The following is a 17,627-nucleotide window of genomic DNA, read 5'->3' on the forward strand; positions in this document are numbered from 1 at the left end:
CTTCATTTTTGTCAGTTGGAATTTTATTCGGATCTTATTCGAATTTTCCTCGGTTTTTCTAATTTTTAATCCATCTGCGATAACTTGGAGTGATTGATAAGTCAGTTGAATGATTTGTATCGTACTGCAAATTTGGAACAGATTTGGAATTTAATTTTCAATATTTTTTTTTTATTCATATAGCCTACAATTGACTACATTTTGTACTGCCATTTTAAAAACGTTTTAAATCATAGGGTTTTCTTGCTCTTTTTCATCTGACGTGATTATTTCTTCCTGACCCGCCCGCTGTTTATTTGAAACTGTTCCGCGTTAAAACATAAACCCTTTTGCAATCAGCAAGTGTGACCACTCGATTATCTTACAGATATTTAACTGAATTTTCTTTGGCGTTCTTCGGCTTTCTTGCTGAGTTGAAGAGAAAATCAACAGTGGTTTCAATCTTCATTTTTTCAAGTTGGATGATTCAACTGGAATTCCATGACCCCCCTCCCCCATTTTCAACGATCTACAACTTGTGTATCGTTTTGATAATTATTAATTCTGTTTTACGCACGTTTTCATCATCTAATTTGTGATTTTTGTGTCAATTTTGTTCTTTTAACAAATTTTAGGGATATTTTGAATCAGTAATTTTTAATGGTTTTAGGTACCTAGTCAATGAAAATTTGAACTTGCTCGGTTTTTCTGATTTTTCATCGATCTAGGTGTTTTTTGTGGGTGGGGGGGGGATTTTGCTCAAATTTTGAGATGTTTGAACTTCCAGTTGTTTCTAGTTGAAAGTGTTCTACTTATGTGGCCACTCGTTCCTACAACTTCGGTAAACCGATCGGGTCTGGAGACTGGCTTGTCTATAAAACGAATCAACAATGTTAAGTTTGAATAATAATATTTAAAATCATTAAATTAGAAATTAACTTACTGAAGAAGAAACCTCACCTGACTGAATAATAATGTCTGAAAAAATAAAATTAGAAATTAACTTATTGAAGAAGAAACCTTACCTGACTTTTCCAATTTCATATTTCGTTTCTGCGATTAGGAGTACATTGGAGCATAGGTATTCTATTATCTTTTGTACATGCTGATTGCTAAATTAATAACAATAAAATAGTAAAAACCTATAGTATAAATTTAAAATTGTAGAAATTAATACTCACCCATATATATACCTTATTTTCTGAGCGCTTAATTCATTTCTAGTCTGAGATATAATCGAACCTCTTATGATAAAAATGGTCAAGTCTCAAATGAGAGTAAGTATTTGAGATTTTGCGCAAATTGACTTCTGGACTGGACCGTCGTCGTTGCCCTCCCACTCAGATCCAAAATCCACAGAGTCTAAATCAATTGCGTTAATGGAAGAGTACCGCAAAATGTGTATTCAGCAGATCTTGACCCTTGACCTTGTAATTCTATGTATTCGATTGTAAGGTCGATTTTCATGTCATTTTTCGTTTTTTTTTTAAACCCTCAGATCACCTACAGCTTACATCGATTACCAAAGTATAGCAAGTTGAAAATGATGGGAACCCCTGAAACTCCCTTTCGGAATGGCTCACCGACCCAGAATTCATTTCTACTCGTACACTGAGTAATATGAACTCAAAAATACATCTTGTACTGCCATTTCATGAAAATTATAAATCATTGGTTTTTCCTGCTCATTTTTATCTAACGTGATTATTTCTTTTCAACTCGTCGCACTCCTCACTCAAAACTATGTACCTATTTCTCGTGAAAACAGAAACCCTCTTGCAATCAGCAAATATAATACATTTTCGGTGGGTTTGTTGTTTTTTTCAATTATGCGATTAAACTGGAATTCCATGAATTCTCTCACCCTCCAATTTTCAAGGAACTACAACTTGTGTACAAATTTTAATCGGATTTTACGCACTTTTTCACTATCAAATTTATGGATTTTTGTGCTAAACGATTTCAGGTATTTACTAAATGGAAATTTGAAGAGTTTTTGAGCAATTTCACTATAATTTTGCTCGGATTTTCGGATTTTTCATCGATCTATGGTAACTTAAAAAAGGAAAAAAAGAACAATAAAAATGAAAATAACGTCTTTCCGTGCATCATTTTGTCTACCAGGGAGTTCTTTCGGGAATTTTCTTTTAATACAGACTTACAATTGGACGATCTCCTATAATTTTCAATTTTTTCAAAACTAATTATATTGATAAAATGCGTTGAATGTGAAAAAATTGCTACATCTTATACGTAGAATACCTAATGTCTACTCAAAATACAACATATGGTACCGTCATTTCATTAAAGTTGGAAATTGTAGGGTTTCCTACTCATTTTTATCTGACGTGATTTACCTACTTTACTTCTTTTTAACCCGTCAAGCTTCGCACTTGAAACTATTCTGTGTCAAAACAGAAACCCTCTTGCAATCAGCGAATAGATCATGGTTTCACCACTTCTTCTTTTTCTGGTGTGACCAATTGACCATTAAGCTGGAATTCCATGTACTTTTCTCGTCAACTTTCGAGGATCTAATATTTCACACATTTTTGTTTACCAAATTGGTGATTTTTGTGCCAATTTTGTAGTTTTAACCAAAGATAGGGGTACGTAGTACGTACCTATCATTCAATTTTTTCAGCGTTTAATTCTGCTTTGGTAATATTTTATTTATTTTTCGTCACTAATTTCAATCATTTTTGAAAATTTTTCGCAGAAATCTGCTGAAATTTCGCGATGGTACGTGCGTATGTTTTTGAATTACCTAGTCATTTTTAATGGCTTCAGGCACCTACTTAATGGAAATTTGAACTTGATTTTTCATCAATTCAGGTGTTTTTTTTTGGGGGGGGGGAGAGGATTTGGCTCAAATTTCGAGATGTTTGAACTTCCAGTTGTTTCTAATTGAAAGTGTTTTTCTTATGTGGCCACTCGTTCCTCCAGCTTCGGTAAACCGATTGGGTCTGGAGACTTGCTTTGTCTATAAAACGATTCAACAACCCCTGAAATTTCCTTTTGGGATGGCTCACAGACCCAGAACTCGTTTCTACATACCTATGTAGAATAATATGAACTCAAAAATACATCTTATACTGGCATTTCATGAAAATTAGAAATCATTGGGTTTTCCTGCTCATTTTCATCTGACGTGATTATTTCTTTTCAACTCGTCACACTTCTCACTCGAAACTATTTTGCGTGAAAACAGAAACCCTCTTGCAATCAGCTGCTCTATTTCTTCATGCTGTGGGTTTGTTGTTTTTTTTCAATTAGGTGATTAACCGTAATTCCATGAATTCCTCCACCCTCCAATTTTCAAGGAACTACAACTTGTGTATCATTTTGACAAATTTTAATTCTATTTTACACATTTTTAGTTTATTCAATTTTTGCAGAATTTAATTCCGCTTTGATAATTATGTACAGATTTGGTTTACATATTTCTCGTATAATTTCAATCATTTTTGAAACCCATTACGCTCCTCACTTGGAAGTATTTGGCGTAAAAACAGAAACCCTCTTGCGATCAGCGAAAAATTATATGGTTTCTCCACTTTGAGGAGACGTAACCTGGTATCTTGTCAAATTTTGGGTCAATTGACGTTTTTGTGCCGGTATTCTATTAATTATTTGTACGTTTAAGTTGCAATTCAGCTGATTTTTGGTATTCCGAGAATTTTAATTAAATCAATTTTTTTGAATTCGGTTTTATCGAAGAGTTTAAAAAATCTGACATCTTTCATTTTATCATGAAATAAAACCATACAAAATGACAAAGTGTACCCCATTTTGCAATTAGCCAATATCCGATCTTAATCTAATTAAAAGCTGAAACAAAAAAAAGAGCTTTGAGTTGAGCCACCCAAATGAAGCGAGAAAAGGTTCAGCGATAGAAACTACCCAGAGGAACATTAAGTATGACTCACTGGTCCGAAATTCATTTCTAGATAAATATGAACTCAAAATACATCTAGTACTGCCATTTTAGAAAAGTTGGAAATCGTAGGGTTTTCCTGCTCATTTTCATCTGGTGCGATTATTTCTTTTAACCCACCATATGCTGCCTATTTTGAAACTGTTCTGCGTAAAAACATAAACCCTCTTGCAATCAGCAAGTATGATGATGGTTTTTCCACTAACCTGTCTGCAATAGTCATCAGCCTACTGGTTTTTTTCTTCTTTCGCCTGGCGTTCTTTAGTTCTCTTGCTGAGTTGAAAAGAAAATTAACAGCAGTTTCTTTCTTCAGTTTTTTTATGTTCGATGATTTAACTGGAATTCCATAAATCCCCCTCCTTCATTTTCAAGGATCTATAACTTGTGATTAACTATAGAGATACTTTATTCGATTCTTGTAGCATTTAATTCTGCTGTAATACAATTTGATTAATTTTTGGAATTTTTTCGCGGAAATCTGCAGAAATTTCGCGATGATAAGTGCGTAAGTTTTTGAATTAGTCATTTTTAATGGTTTCAGGTACCTACTCAATGGAAATTTGAACATTTTTTGAGCAATTTTATTAGAATTTTGCTCGTTTTTTTTTTTTTTTGATTTTTCATCAATCTAGATTTCTTTTGGGAAAGGGGAGGAGGATTTTGCTCAAACTTTGAGATGTTTGAACTTCCAGTTGTTTCTAATTGAAAGTGTTTTTCTTATGTGGCCACTCGTTCCTCCACCTTCGGTAAACCTATTGGGTCTGGACTCTGGAGACTGGCTTGTCTATAAAACGAATCAACAATGTTAAGTTTGAATAATAATACCTGAAATAATTAAATTAGAAATTAACTTACTGAAGAATAAACCTCACCTGACTGAATAATAATGTCTGAAAAAATGAATACTCACACATACATACCTAAGTACTTAACTCATTTTCTGAGCGCTGAATTCATTCCTAATCTGTAATACAATCGAACCTCTTTTGATAAAAATGGTCAAGTCTCAAATAAGAGTATTTGAGATTTTGCGCAAATTGACTTCTGGACTGAACCGTTGTCGTTGCCCTCCCCCTCAGATCCAAAATCCACAGAGTCTAAGTCAATTGCGTTAATGGAAGAGTACCGCAAATGTGTATTCAGCAGATCTTGATCCTTGACCTTGTAATTCTATATATTAGATTGCAAGGTCGATTTTCATGTCATTTTTCGTTTTTTTTTTAACCCTCAGATCACCTGCAGCTTACATCGATTACCTAAATAAAGCAAGTTGAAAATGATGGGAACCCCTCAAACTCCTTTTTGGGATGGTTCACCGACCCAGAATTCGTTTCTACATCGAATAATATGAACTCAAAAATACATCTTGTGCTGCCATTTCATGAAAATTAGAAATCATTGGTTTTTCCTGCTCATTTTTATCTGACGTGATTATTTCATTTTCAACTCGTCACATTTTTCACTCGAAACTATTTCGCGTGAAAACAGAAATCCTCTTGCAACCAGCAAATGAGTAGATGATGTTTTCTCTTGGTTTCATATTTTTCTTCATATGGCAGGTTTGTTGTTTTTTTTTTCAATTAGGCGAATTAACTGGAATTCCATGAATTCCCTCGCCCTCCAATTTTCAAGGAACTACATACAACTTGTGTATCATATTGACAAATCTTAATTCTATTTTACACACGTTTTTTTTTAGTGAATTGGTGATTTCTGTGCCAATTTTGTACTTACCTACTTTTAACAAAATGATAGGGGTAGGTACCTACTTTATTCAGTTTTTGCAGCGTTTAATTCCGCTTTGATAATATTTGATTTATTTTTCGAAATTCTTATCATTTATGGATTTTTTCGCAGAAATCTGCTGAAATTTCGCGATGGTACGTGCATAAATTTTTACTTAAACCAGTCATTTTTAACGGTTTCAGGTACCTACTCGAAGAAAATTTGAAGAGTTTTGAGCAATTTTATTCAAATTTTGCTCGGTTTTTTCTGATTTTTCATAAATCTACGATAACTTACAGTGTCTGTTGAGTCAGTTGAATGATTTGTATCGTACTGCATACAATTGAATTGATTGTTGGAGAAACCCTCTTGCAACCAGCAAATAGATACCTATGTTTTCTCCTTATTACATTTCTTCATGTGGTTGATTTGTTGTTTTTTCCAATTAGGCGATTAAACTGGAATTCCATGAATTCCTCCATCCTGCAATTTTCAAGGAACTACAACTTGTGTATCATTTTGACAAATTTTAATTCGATTTTACGCACTTTTTCACTATCGAATTTATGTGATTTTTGTGCTAAACGATTTCAGGTACTTACTAAATGGAAATTTGAAGAGTTTTCGAGCAATTTTCCTATAATTTTGCTCGGTTTTTTGGATTTTTCATCGATCTATCTACGGTAACTTGAAAATAGAAAAAAAACAATAACAATGAAAATAACGCCTTACCATACATAATTTCATCAACTAGGGAGTTCTTTTAGGACTTCGGATTAAAATTCCAATTGGGCATACATCCCAAGCGCATATTGAATGAAAAAAAACACATCTCAAGCGCAAATCGATTTGTACATCATTAGCGCAAATGCATCAAAAAAATGCATCCCAAGCGCAACAAAGAACGCCGCTATCAATACACTTTCCCGGTTTGCTTTACGTATGGGGTTTCAAACTGTTGGTCAGTAACGTAGTTTATGTAGAATGTAATACAGCTTACAAGTACATACAAGGGGTGTTCCAAAAGTAACGCCTCCAAGCGCATAGTTTGAGTACTGAAACTTTCCATATGCGGAAGTTTCTCTATCTGTGGTACCGACCTTCCATGCTAATATGAACCCAAATGCTCTCTGGGGCCATTTCTCCCCTTTCATGCGCCTATATGCTGTATCTGTATGTATTTTTCAGAAAACCCCTTTTTTTTTGAATGACTGTAGTTGGGTCATTCCGCGTAAAGTGAGAAAATTGGATCTAAAATTTTTCAAATTTTAAAATCATTTTTCGGAAATTTTTTTGGCCAAAATTGTTAATGTTGGGTTGGTGGAGACCACTGAGCATGTTTCCGGAGCAGGAGCCCCACTATTAGGGGCGAGGGGGCACTTTTTTCTACACGACGATGGACATGATTCACATGACGATGGACATGTTTGACATTTTTTCAAATTTTCAAATTATTTTTTGAAAAATTTTTTGGCCAAAATTGTTAATGTTGAGTTGGTGGAGACCATTGAGCATGTTTCCGGAGCAGGAGCTCCACTATTAGGGGCGAGGGGGCTCTTTTTTTACACGATGATGGATGATGGACATGCTTGACACGACGATGGACATGTTTGACATGAGGAGAGCCTGTGATAGCGGATAAAACAAGCAATCGACGTCATGGATGACTGTCAATGTCAAAAATGTCTGTCATTGTGTCAATCAGTCTTTTGTTGTGCCTAATTGCTTATTTAAAAAGCAGAAACACGACGATGGACAAAAAATTTTGGCCATGCCTATGGACAAAATTTCTCTTTTTCAGTAATTAAGGGAGGGGATTAACTTTTTTTTGCAAAAGTTGATGGCTTATTGAACTTAGTGTACTTGAATACACTTCTGGTGTAAGTTATCAAAATTTTCAAATTAGGGAAGGGGGGAAAAAAATAAGGCATGACCATGGACATTCAGGTTCGGAATTTCTAGTTTTAGAGAAATTTATTGCTGTGGCGTGAGTGCCTCTCACAATGACATTAAAAAAATACCTGGATCATGTAGGTATGATGAGATGTCATCAGGATTGCCATTTTAGAATTTCAAAAAATTCATATAAGTACACCTCACGGCCAAAACAAAATCAAGCACGACGATGGACAAATAAAAATAAAAACCATGGGACAGTTTTCTTAATTGGTTTTACTCAGACTGAGGAACCTCAAAAAAAATTTATGATCCATTAAGCGAATATTCAACTTATATCACATAGAATATTTCATTCATTCAAGTTAAACTTCAAATCAGTGGTCCAAAAACCCATAACAAGGCAACAGAAACATGCCCTGGGACACACACGACGATGGACATTTCAGCTATATTTTTGATTGGTAGGGGAAAATGACCCACCCCCCACCTGCCCAATTGGTACTAAAATGTAGGGGACAATGTCCCCTAACCATAGGCCCCCAAAAAATTATTGTCCCCCTTACAGTTTTGGAGCTATCCCATCTGGACACGATATTCTCACTTTACGCGGAATGACCCAGTTCCACCCCCCCCCCCTGTAGATACAACAAAAGTTGATACATCATTAGATCGGAAATTTGACGTAGATTCTTTTGTCTAGCTACATATTTTTCGCTAAAATGCAATGCGGGGGAGAAAATGGCGAAAAACGTGTTTTGAGGGGCTAAAATCCACCGTGCGAAGACGCACCAGGTGGATCGGGGGGTGGGTCCAGATATGTTGTTTAGGTTTGTTAGCAATTTTGTTTGTGTTTGCCCCCATAAAGTGCTTTACCGACTGTACTATGTAGTTATCCTTATCTATTTACACTTTCCATGTGATTTTTCTGTGATATCAAATTTACTTATACAATCTTACATGCTTATTAGTTTCGTCGATTTCTTTTCATTTTTATAGGCAACCTATTTTGAGAACCACTGTTTATGAAAAAACGTTTTACCCTTCGCGGCATTCTTTGTTGCGCTTGGGATGCATTTTTTAAATGCATTTGCGCTTGCGATTTGTAAATCGATTTGCGCTTGCGATGTGTTTTTTGTTAGGTCATTAGCGCTTGCGATCTACGCCCTTCCAATTGAACAATCTCCTAAAATTTTCAATTTTTTCAAAGATAATTAATTATGTTTTCATCGAAGGTCTGAAAAAATCTGACATGTTTCATTTTATCCTGAAATAAAACGATACAAAATAACAAAGCAAACCCCATTTCGCAATCAGCAAATATCCGATCTTTATATAATCTAATTTATACCTACTTGTAGTTGCTTGGAGTTGAGCCACTCAAATCAAGTAAGAAAGGGTTCAGGATGAATCGATAGAAACTACCCAGGTGAACATTACGTCTGTGAATTTGAATGATATGAAATACCGATGTATTAATTCAGTTATCACCGGGTTTTCACTACAAAAATTTCACTCGCAGATATAGCTTGACTGCTCCAGTGTTTTTTTCGTGATTGTGTTGTGTTGTAGGCATTCAAATTTTCAATTTGGGTGGATTGACCAAAAAAAAAAGAGTCAAAGAATTTTGAAATTTACTTACAAAAAAATTCTTGCATTTACTTATTTACCAATAACCTGTTGACGAAGTATTCTCATTTGTAAATTTAGAAATATTAACCACCTGCCACCACTCTCTCTCACTTTCTTCTCCAATAATATCACAATCACCATCATCGTGTTTAATTGCGGAAATAATTGGTGGTGAATATTCCAATATCTTTTGTACAGACTGATTGCTAAATTAATGAAAATAAAGTAAGTAATAAAAATCTATACTATAAAATTAATTTTAGAAATGAATGCCCATCCCATACCTTAATTTCTGAGCGCTGAATTCATTTCTCCTCAGATCCAAAATCCGCAGATTCTAAGTCGGTTGCGTGAATGGAAGAGTGCCAAAAAAAAAATGCGCATTCTGCAGATCTCGACTCTTGACCTTGTAATTCTATGTATTGGACTGTAAGGTCGATTTTCATGTCATGCTTCGTGTTTTTTTTTTTTAACCCTCAGATCACCTAGAGGTTACATCGATTCACCTGTAGTAAATTAAAAGTAATGGGAACCCCTGAAACTTCCTTCTGGGATGACTCACCGGTGACCGGTCCAACATTCATTTCGAGAATCTTGTACTTGTATTGTCATTTTAGAAAAGATAGAAATCATAGGGCTTTCCTGCTCATTTTCATCTGACGTGACTATTTCTTCTTAACCCGCCAACCCTGTTTATTTGAAACTGTTCCGCGTTAAAACATGAACCCTGTTGCAATCAGTAAACTGTATGATGATGATTTCTCTATTCGATTGTAAATTTCTGGATTTTATTCGTTCGCCTGGCGTTCTTAAGTTTTCTTGCTGAATTGAAAAGAAAATTTACTGCAGTTTCTTTCTAAATTCTTTTCGGTTGGATGATTTAACTGGAATTCCACGAATCCCCTCACCCCATTCTCAAGGATCTACAACTTGTGTATCGTTTCAACAAGTTTTAATTCTATTTCACGCACTTTTTCACTATCGAATTTGTGATTTTTGTGCCAATTTTACTTTTTTAACAAATTATAGGGATACCTACTTTATTTGATTTTTGCAGCATTGAATTCTGCTTTAATAATGTTTAATTAATTTTTTGGAATTTTTTCGTGGAAATCTTTTGAAATTTCGCGATGGACGTGCGTAAGTTTTTGAAATTAGTCATTTTTAATGGTTTCAGGTACCTACTCAACAATGGAAATTTGAACTTGCTTGGTTTTTCTGATTTTTCATCAATCTAGGTGGGTTGTTGCGGAGAGGGGTAATTTGATCCACAAGGGAGGTTATGTCTGAAGTATTGCACAACACATATTCATCTTATCAAAATATTTTTGAGAGTATGTTTTTTTTTATTACCTAATATGGTTGATAAGGTTTTCTGTCAAATTGTTACATTGTCATGTTGGGGGGAATGACTATTTAGCCCACCCTGGGGGCCCTCCTTCGTCTTAAGTCTCACGAGGGCACCACTAGCTTCGGGGTCTTAACAGGCCAAAGGTGGCTTAGGCCTTATATAGTCGCCCAACCAAGCACACTACTAACAATAACCCAAATAAGGAGACAAACGTACTGCTTATGGAATGGTTTATTATATAGCAGTGCACAACTGTCCGCCATCTGTACGTCTGACTAATACAACAGTAGTAGTTATTCTGCTGAGCGTTTGAAACTAATCCACCAGAGGGCACTGACATAATCAGTGTAGCCTTCGCCTGGGCATAAATTTCCATCTAGGTGGATAACATGGAGTCCCTAGTCCCCACTACAGTCCGAGTCACTGTTTTTCATTACATTCAGCAGGATTTGGTTCATTACATTATTTAAAAAATGAAAAAATGAAAAAATGAATGAATTATGATAAAAATAATGCCTTACTATATACTACATAGGTAGTTGAAAAATGTTTACCAATAGTAAAATTAAAATCGATAAAAATTGCCGAAAAGTACTGAATTTCTTTGTACGACTTTGCAAAAAGTGCATGAAAAAGTGTAGAAATGTTAAACACACCAGAAAAAAGCATGAAAATCAATGAAAATTGATGGAAATTGACAACATTTCAATATTTGTACCAACTTGGCAAAAAAAAAAAAAGTTTGAACTCGTAAACAATTATATGAATACCTACCCACTTGTAGAATGAAAGTATCAAGATCAATAAAAATTGGCTTACTTACTACTTTTTTCAACGCTGTTTTATTCAATTTTTGACTAATTAGTTATGCAATTCAAATTTAAATTTTGGCAGTTATTACATTTTATTCGCAGTATAAGACACGATAATCTCATTTATGGGAACTTTTCCCAGATCCAAAATCCACAGAGTCTAACTAGGGAGCCTCGTGGAGTATCACCGGGGATTTGGATGATTAAAAGTGGTCTCACTTGGTAGCCCTTGGCTCAAGTACCACAACCATTAAAATTTCAGACGCCAGGTTTGACTTTATCTAGTAAAATTTTGAATTTGAAAATTTTCAAAATCGCTACCCCGACGCTGAGATTTTTCCCACGGCGTTGTGGCGGGAAAATTTTGACTCGCGTGTTTGACCAAGGGGCATGTTTTGTTTTCCCATTCCCCTAAAATTTTGCATATGTACCTATTATACATATTTTTCAAAGATTATTCAAATTCTTCATTTCCGATAAATATGTGAATAATTTTCGGAAAATGTAGTATGAAAAATGTAGTTGAATGGGGAAAAGAAACATTAAGTCCCTTGTGTCAGCGTGTGAGTCAGAATTTTCCCATAACAGAACCGTGGGAAAAACTTTAGCATCGGGGTAGCGATTTTTGAAAATTTTTAAATTCAAAATCTTACTGTGGGAGCTAAATTTGAAAGTGGCAACTAGAATACATGGTGTGGTACTTGAGCCAAGGGCTGCCACTGAAACCATTTTCCATCCAAATCCACAAGGGACACTTCATCACGAGGTTCTCTAGTAATTTGGTTAAAAATAATGGGAACCCTTGTAACTACGATACCTTCTGGGATGACTCACCGGTCCAAAATTAATTTCGAGAATCTTGTTCTGCCATTTTAGAAAAGTTGGAAATCCTGTGGTTTTCCTGCTCATTTTTATCGGACGCGATTATTTTTCTGTTAATGTGAAAGAGTTCAGCATAAAATCTTGAACCCTCTTGCAATTAGCAAGTAGATGATGGTTTGTCCTCTTCCGTAATGGTATTATTCCGTTCTGTCGCTGAGTTGATTTTTCATGGTAGTCGTTTCAACTTATAGCCAATCAGCGAACAATCAACACGTAAATATCCAATCAGCAAATAGCATTAAATTAAGCCAATTAGAGATTAGGATTTTATTATAATGCGTAGCAATATTTTGGCGCCAAATTTGAAGAAATAGCCAGCAGTTGTTTGCGTCCGTAATGATTAGAAATTGTAGCACTGTATCTATCAGAAATTTCTACACAATTTTTAAATGGCAATAAATTTATGAATTTTCAGTTTATAGCAAATTAACAAACAGTATTTCGACATAAAGGCAATCAGCAATTACTGTTTAACAAAACCAAGTTTGTGACAGATTTGGAATTTAATTTACCAAATTTTTTTATTCGTGTACGAATGATTTTATATTCAGTTGAATTACTCTATGAATGTTCTAATTTACAAGTTTATTTGACTTCATTTTAATAAAAGTAGTATGTCTAAGTAGGTACATTCTACTTTATATGTAAAATTGTAAATAATGAAAAAAAGCCCAAGACATGAGAAATCAGTTTCATGCTTCAAGTTGATATTTAAAAGCAAACTTAGCAACTAATGCAACCATCAATCAACCAATATGGTGAAAGCAAATGCAAAAACTATCTTGCAATCAGCGAGATCAATTCAGCAGTTTTCAGCGTGGTAGTGTTTTCTACACGTCTTTTGACAATCTAAGTTTAAGTTGCAATTCTTCTGGTTTTTTGGTTTTACGAGAATTTTAAATCAATTTTTTTGGATTCGTTTTCAGATCGAAGGACTAAAAAAATCTGACATCTTTCATTTTATCGTGAATGAAACGATATACAAAATGACAAAGTGAAACCCATTTTGCAATCGAATATCCGATCTTTTTATACTTGTGAGTACATATTATGTACATGCAGCATATGGAAATAAAATGAGAGCTCTTATTGAGTTGAGCCACTCAAATGAAGTCAGGAAGAGTTCAGAATTACGTCTGTGAATTTGAATAATCATAAAATATCGACGTATTAATTCAGTGATCACTGGGTTCTCAGGTTTTAAATGCGAAATATTTATTCTGAGTATTAAGTATTGTATCTTGAAAATTTGTCGTACGACTCGTTAAAATGGGTTTAAATGTCGCGAGGAATTCAATTAGGTTTAAGTAGCTTACGAGTAGACTTTAGAATATTTATTTACATATCGGATGAAAAAGTCGAAGCACTGTATTAATGTACTTGTGTTATTTTTTTTCTGTCCCTGGTATAGGTAAGTTCCGGAATCAGTTTTGAGTTTTGGATTTTTCAGAATACTCAATACCTATGGAAAAGTATGCGTATAGAGGTAACGACATCGAAAATCAAATAGGTAACAGGTAACTAGGTACATACATCTATGAAAGGATTTTTCAGCAATTTCTACTTGTAAATGAAAAATAATCAACTACCTGTAGAACAAAAACTACTTATCTAGTGATGACGTAATTACGAAACATTTTCAGTGTTTTTTTCGATAGATAATTCGCTTGTAACCCTACGTCTGTGAATTTGAATGAACTATAAAATATCGACATATTAATTCAGTAATCGCCGGGTTTTCACTACGAAAACTTGACTCACAGATTATAGCATGATTGCTCCAGTGTTTCTTCGCTAGCGTTCTGTTGTATTCAAATTCTCAATGGGTGGATCGACCAAAAAAAAAAGGTCGAAGAATTTTGAAACTTACTTACTATTCACCCATTCCTCTAGCTTCGGTAATTTGTAAGCCGAAATTTGTATTCTGCAGATCTCGACCCTTGACCTTGTAATTCTACTTACGTCTTGGACGTGTAAGGTCGATTTTCATGTCATGTTTCGTGTGGTTTTTTTACCTTCAGATCACCTAGAGGTTACATCAATTCACCTATAGTAAATTAAAAATAATGAGAGCCCCTGAAACTTCCTTTTGGGATGACTCACCAACCCAGAATAATTCATATTTTCTATATTCAATAATACATACTTAAATGTACTAGAAAAAAAATGCACCTTGTACTGCCATTTCATAAAAATTAGAAATCATTGGTTGATTCCTGCTCATTTTTATCTGACGTGATTATTTCTATTTAATCCGTCATCATGCTCCCTCACTTAAAACTATATTCCACTTCAAAACAGAATCCCTCTTACAATCAGCGAATAGATGTGAACTTTTCTCGCCAACTTTCAAGCAAATCAATTTTTCCATTTAATTGTTGATTTCTGTGTCAATTTTGTACTTACCTACTTTTAACAAATTATAGGGGTAGGTACTTTATTCAGTTTTTGCAGCGTTTAATTCCGCTTTGATAAGATTTGATTTGAAGCATACGTTTCCAAAACGCACTAAGTCCATTTTCAAAGATTCTAAGATTGCAAGGTCATCTAGCATAAAGTTTCGGCCCAAAATGGTTGATTTTTTGATATGTGATGCCCAAGGGTCTTGGCTACAACATATCAAAAAATCAGCCAATTTGAGCCATTGCTACGTTTCCAAATTGTACTAAGTACCATGAATTTCTTATCAATATTTTTTTGGACTTAGTGCGTTTTGGAAACGTATGCTTCATTTATTTTTCAAAAGGGACTGATTTGGAATGTAATTTTCAATATTTTTTTCATTCCTGTACGAATGATTTCATTCAGTTGAATCATAAATGTTCTAATTTACGAGTTTATTCGACTCCATTTTAATAGAAATAGTAGGTCTAGGTACATTCTACTTCATAAATTACTATTAAAAAAAATGTCAAGACATGAAAAATCAGCTTCACGCTTCAAGTTGGTATTTAAAAGCAAACTTTTAGCGACCAATGCAACCATGCAAAAACTATCTTGCAAACAGCTAATAGCTGATTAAATTAAAAACCCTTGAAAATCACATTTTAAACATCATCCCATTGCATGTGCTAAATTAGGACCTTCTCCTGCAATATGGAAAAATACCTCAAAAGAGGGCTTCCTCAATCCTGGAGACTTGGCTCAACTAGGATGTGTTGATTTTATACGAGTTTATGATAATTTTCAATAATTGGTAGGTTCCTACCTACCTAGATCAATTCAGCAGTTTTTATCGTAGTGCTTTCTGCAGTTTAATTTGGGTGGATCAATCCAGCAATTTTGAAAGTTACTTACAAAAATTTCTTGTATTTAGGCGTTGATACAATATAGCAAACTTTTTCTCTTATGTGGTCACCACTCTCACCAGTTCCTCCAGCTTTGGTGAGCCGATTGGGTCTGAAGACAGCTTGTCTATAAAACGATTCAACAATGCTAAATTTGTTTGAATAATACCTTACCTAAGAAAAAATTAAATTAGGTAGAAATTAACAATTCGGAAATCATCATCGAATATTCTAACGTCTTTTGTACATACTGACTGCTAAATTAATAACAATAAAATAATAAAAACCTATAGGTACCTTAGTAAGTATAAAATTAATTATAGAAATGAATGCTCCTCCATACCTTATTTTCTGAGCGCTGAATTCATTTCTAATATGTGATATAATCGAACAGGTTTTGATAAAAATGGTCCAGTCCCAAGTGAGAGTTTTTGAGATTCTGCGCAAATTGACTTCTGGACTGGACCGTCATTACCTTCCCCATCAGATCCAAAATCCACACAGTCCTAAGTCAATTGCGTGAATGGAAGAGTAGGTACCATAAATGAGTGTTCTGCAGATCTTGACCCTTGACCTTGTAATTCTATGTATTGGACTGTAAGGTTAATTTTCATATCATTTTTTGGGTTAAAAATAATGGGAATACCTGAAACTCCTTTTTGTGATGGCTCACCAACCCAGAATTAATTTTTACATTGAGTAATATGAACTCAATAATACATCTTGTACTGCCATTTCATGAAAATTAGAAATCATTGGTTTTTCTTGATCATTTTTATCTGACGCGATCATTTATTTCTTTTCAACTCGTCACACTTCTCACTCAAAACTATTTCACGTGAAAACAGAAACCCTCTTGCAACCAGCAAATAGATGATGTTTTCTCCTTGCTCCATTTCTTCATGCTGTTGGGTTGTCGTTTTTTTCAATTAGGCGATTAAACTGGAATTCCATGAATTCCTTCACCCTCCAATTTTCAAGGAACTACAACTACATCATTATGACAAATTTTAATCCGGTTTTACGCACTTTTTCACTATCAAATTTATGTGATTTTTGTGCTAAACGATTTCTCAGGTACTTACTGAATGGAAATTTGAAGAGTTTTTGAGCAATTTCACTATAATTTTGCTCGGCTTTTCGGATTTTTCATAGATCTATGGTAACTTAAAAAAAGAAAAAAAAACAATAAAAATGAACATAACGCCTTATCAATTTAGTACTTTCCATACATAATTCCATCTACTAGGGCATTCTTTCTGGATTTTTCTTTTACAGAATTCCAATTGGACAGTCTCCTAAAATTTTCAATTTTTTCAAAAATACTTAATTATTTTGATAAAATCCGTTAAATGTGAAAAAAATTGCTACATCTTATAGAATACCTACCTAATGTCTACTCAAAATACAACATATTGTACCTACCCCCATTTCATCGATGTTAGAAATCTTAGGGTTTCCTACTCATTTTTATCTGATGTAATTTACCTACCACTTTACTTTATTTTTAACTGGCCAAGCTCCGCACTTGAAACTATTCTGTGTCAAAACAGAAACCCTCTTGCAAGCAGCGAATAGGTAATGGTTTCTCCACTTCTTCTTTTTGGAAAGTGACATTGGGTGGATTGACCAAAAAAAACAAAGGTCGAAGAATTTTGAAATTTACTTACAAAAATTTCTTACATTTACTTATTTTTCGATGTAATGTTGGCGGTGTCGCTTCATTTGTCAATTTAGAAATGTTAACCTCCTGCCACTACTCTCCCTCACTTCCTTCTCCATTAATATCACAATCACCATTATCGTGTTTAATTGCGGAAATCATTGGGGAATATATTCCAACGTATTTTGTACAAACTGATAGCTAAATTAATGACAATAAAGTAATAAAAACCTATAATATAAAATTAATTATAGAAATGAATGCCCACCCTGCATACCTTATTTTCTGAGCGCTGAATTCATTTCTCCTCAGATCCAAAATCCGCAGATTCTAAGTCGGTTGCGCGTGAATGGAAGAGTGTCAAAAAAATGTGTATTCTGCAGATCTCGACTCTTGACCTTGTAATTTCTATGTATTGGACTGTATTAAGGTCGATTTTCATGTCATGTTTCGTGTTTTTTTT

This window comes from Planococcus citri, chromosome 1 (assembly GCF_950023065.1).
Source record: "Planococcus citri chromosome 1, ihPlaCitr1.1, whole genome shotgun sequence".
In the NCBI taxonomy this organism is placed as follows: domain Eukaryota; kingdom Metazoa; phylum Arthropoda; class Insecta; order Hemiptera; family Pseudococcidae; genus Planococcus; species Planococcus citri.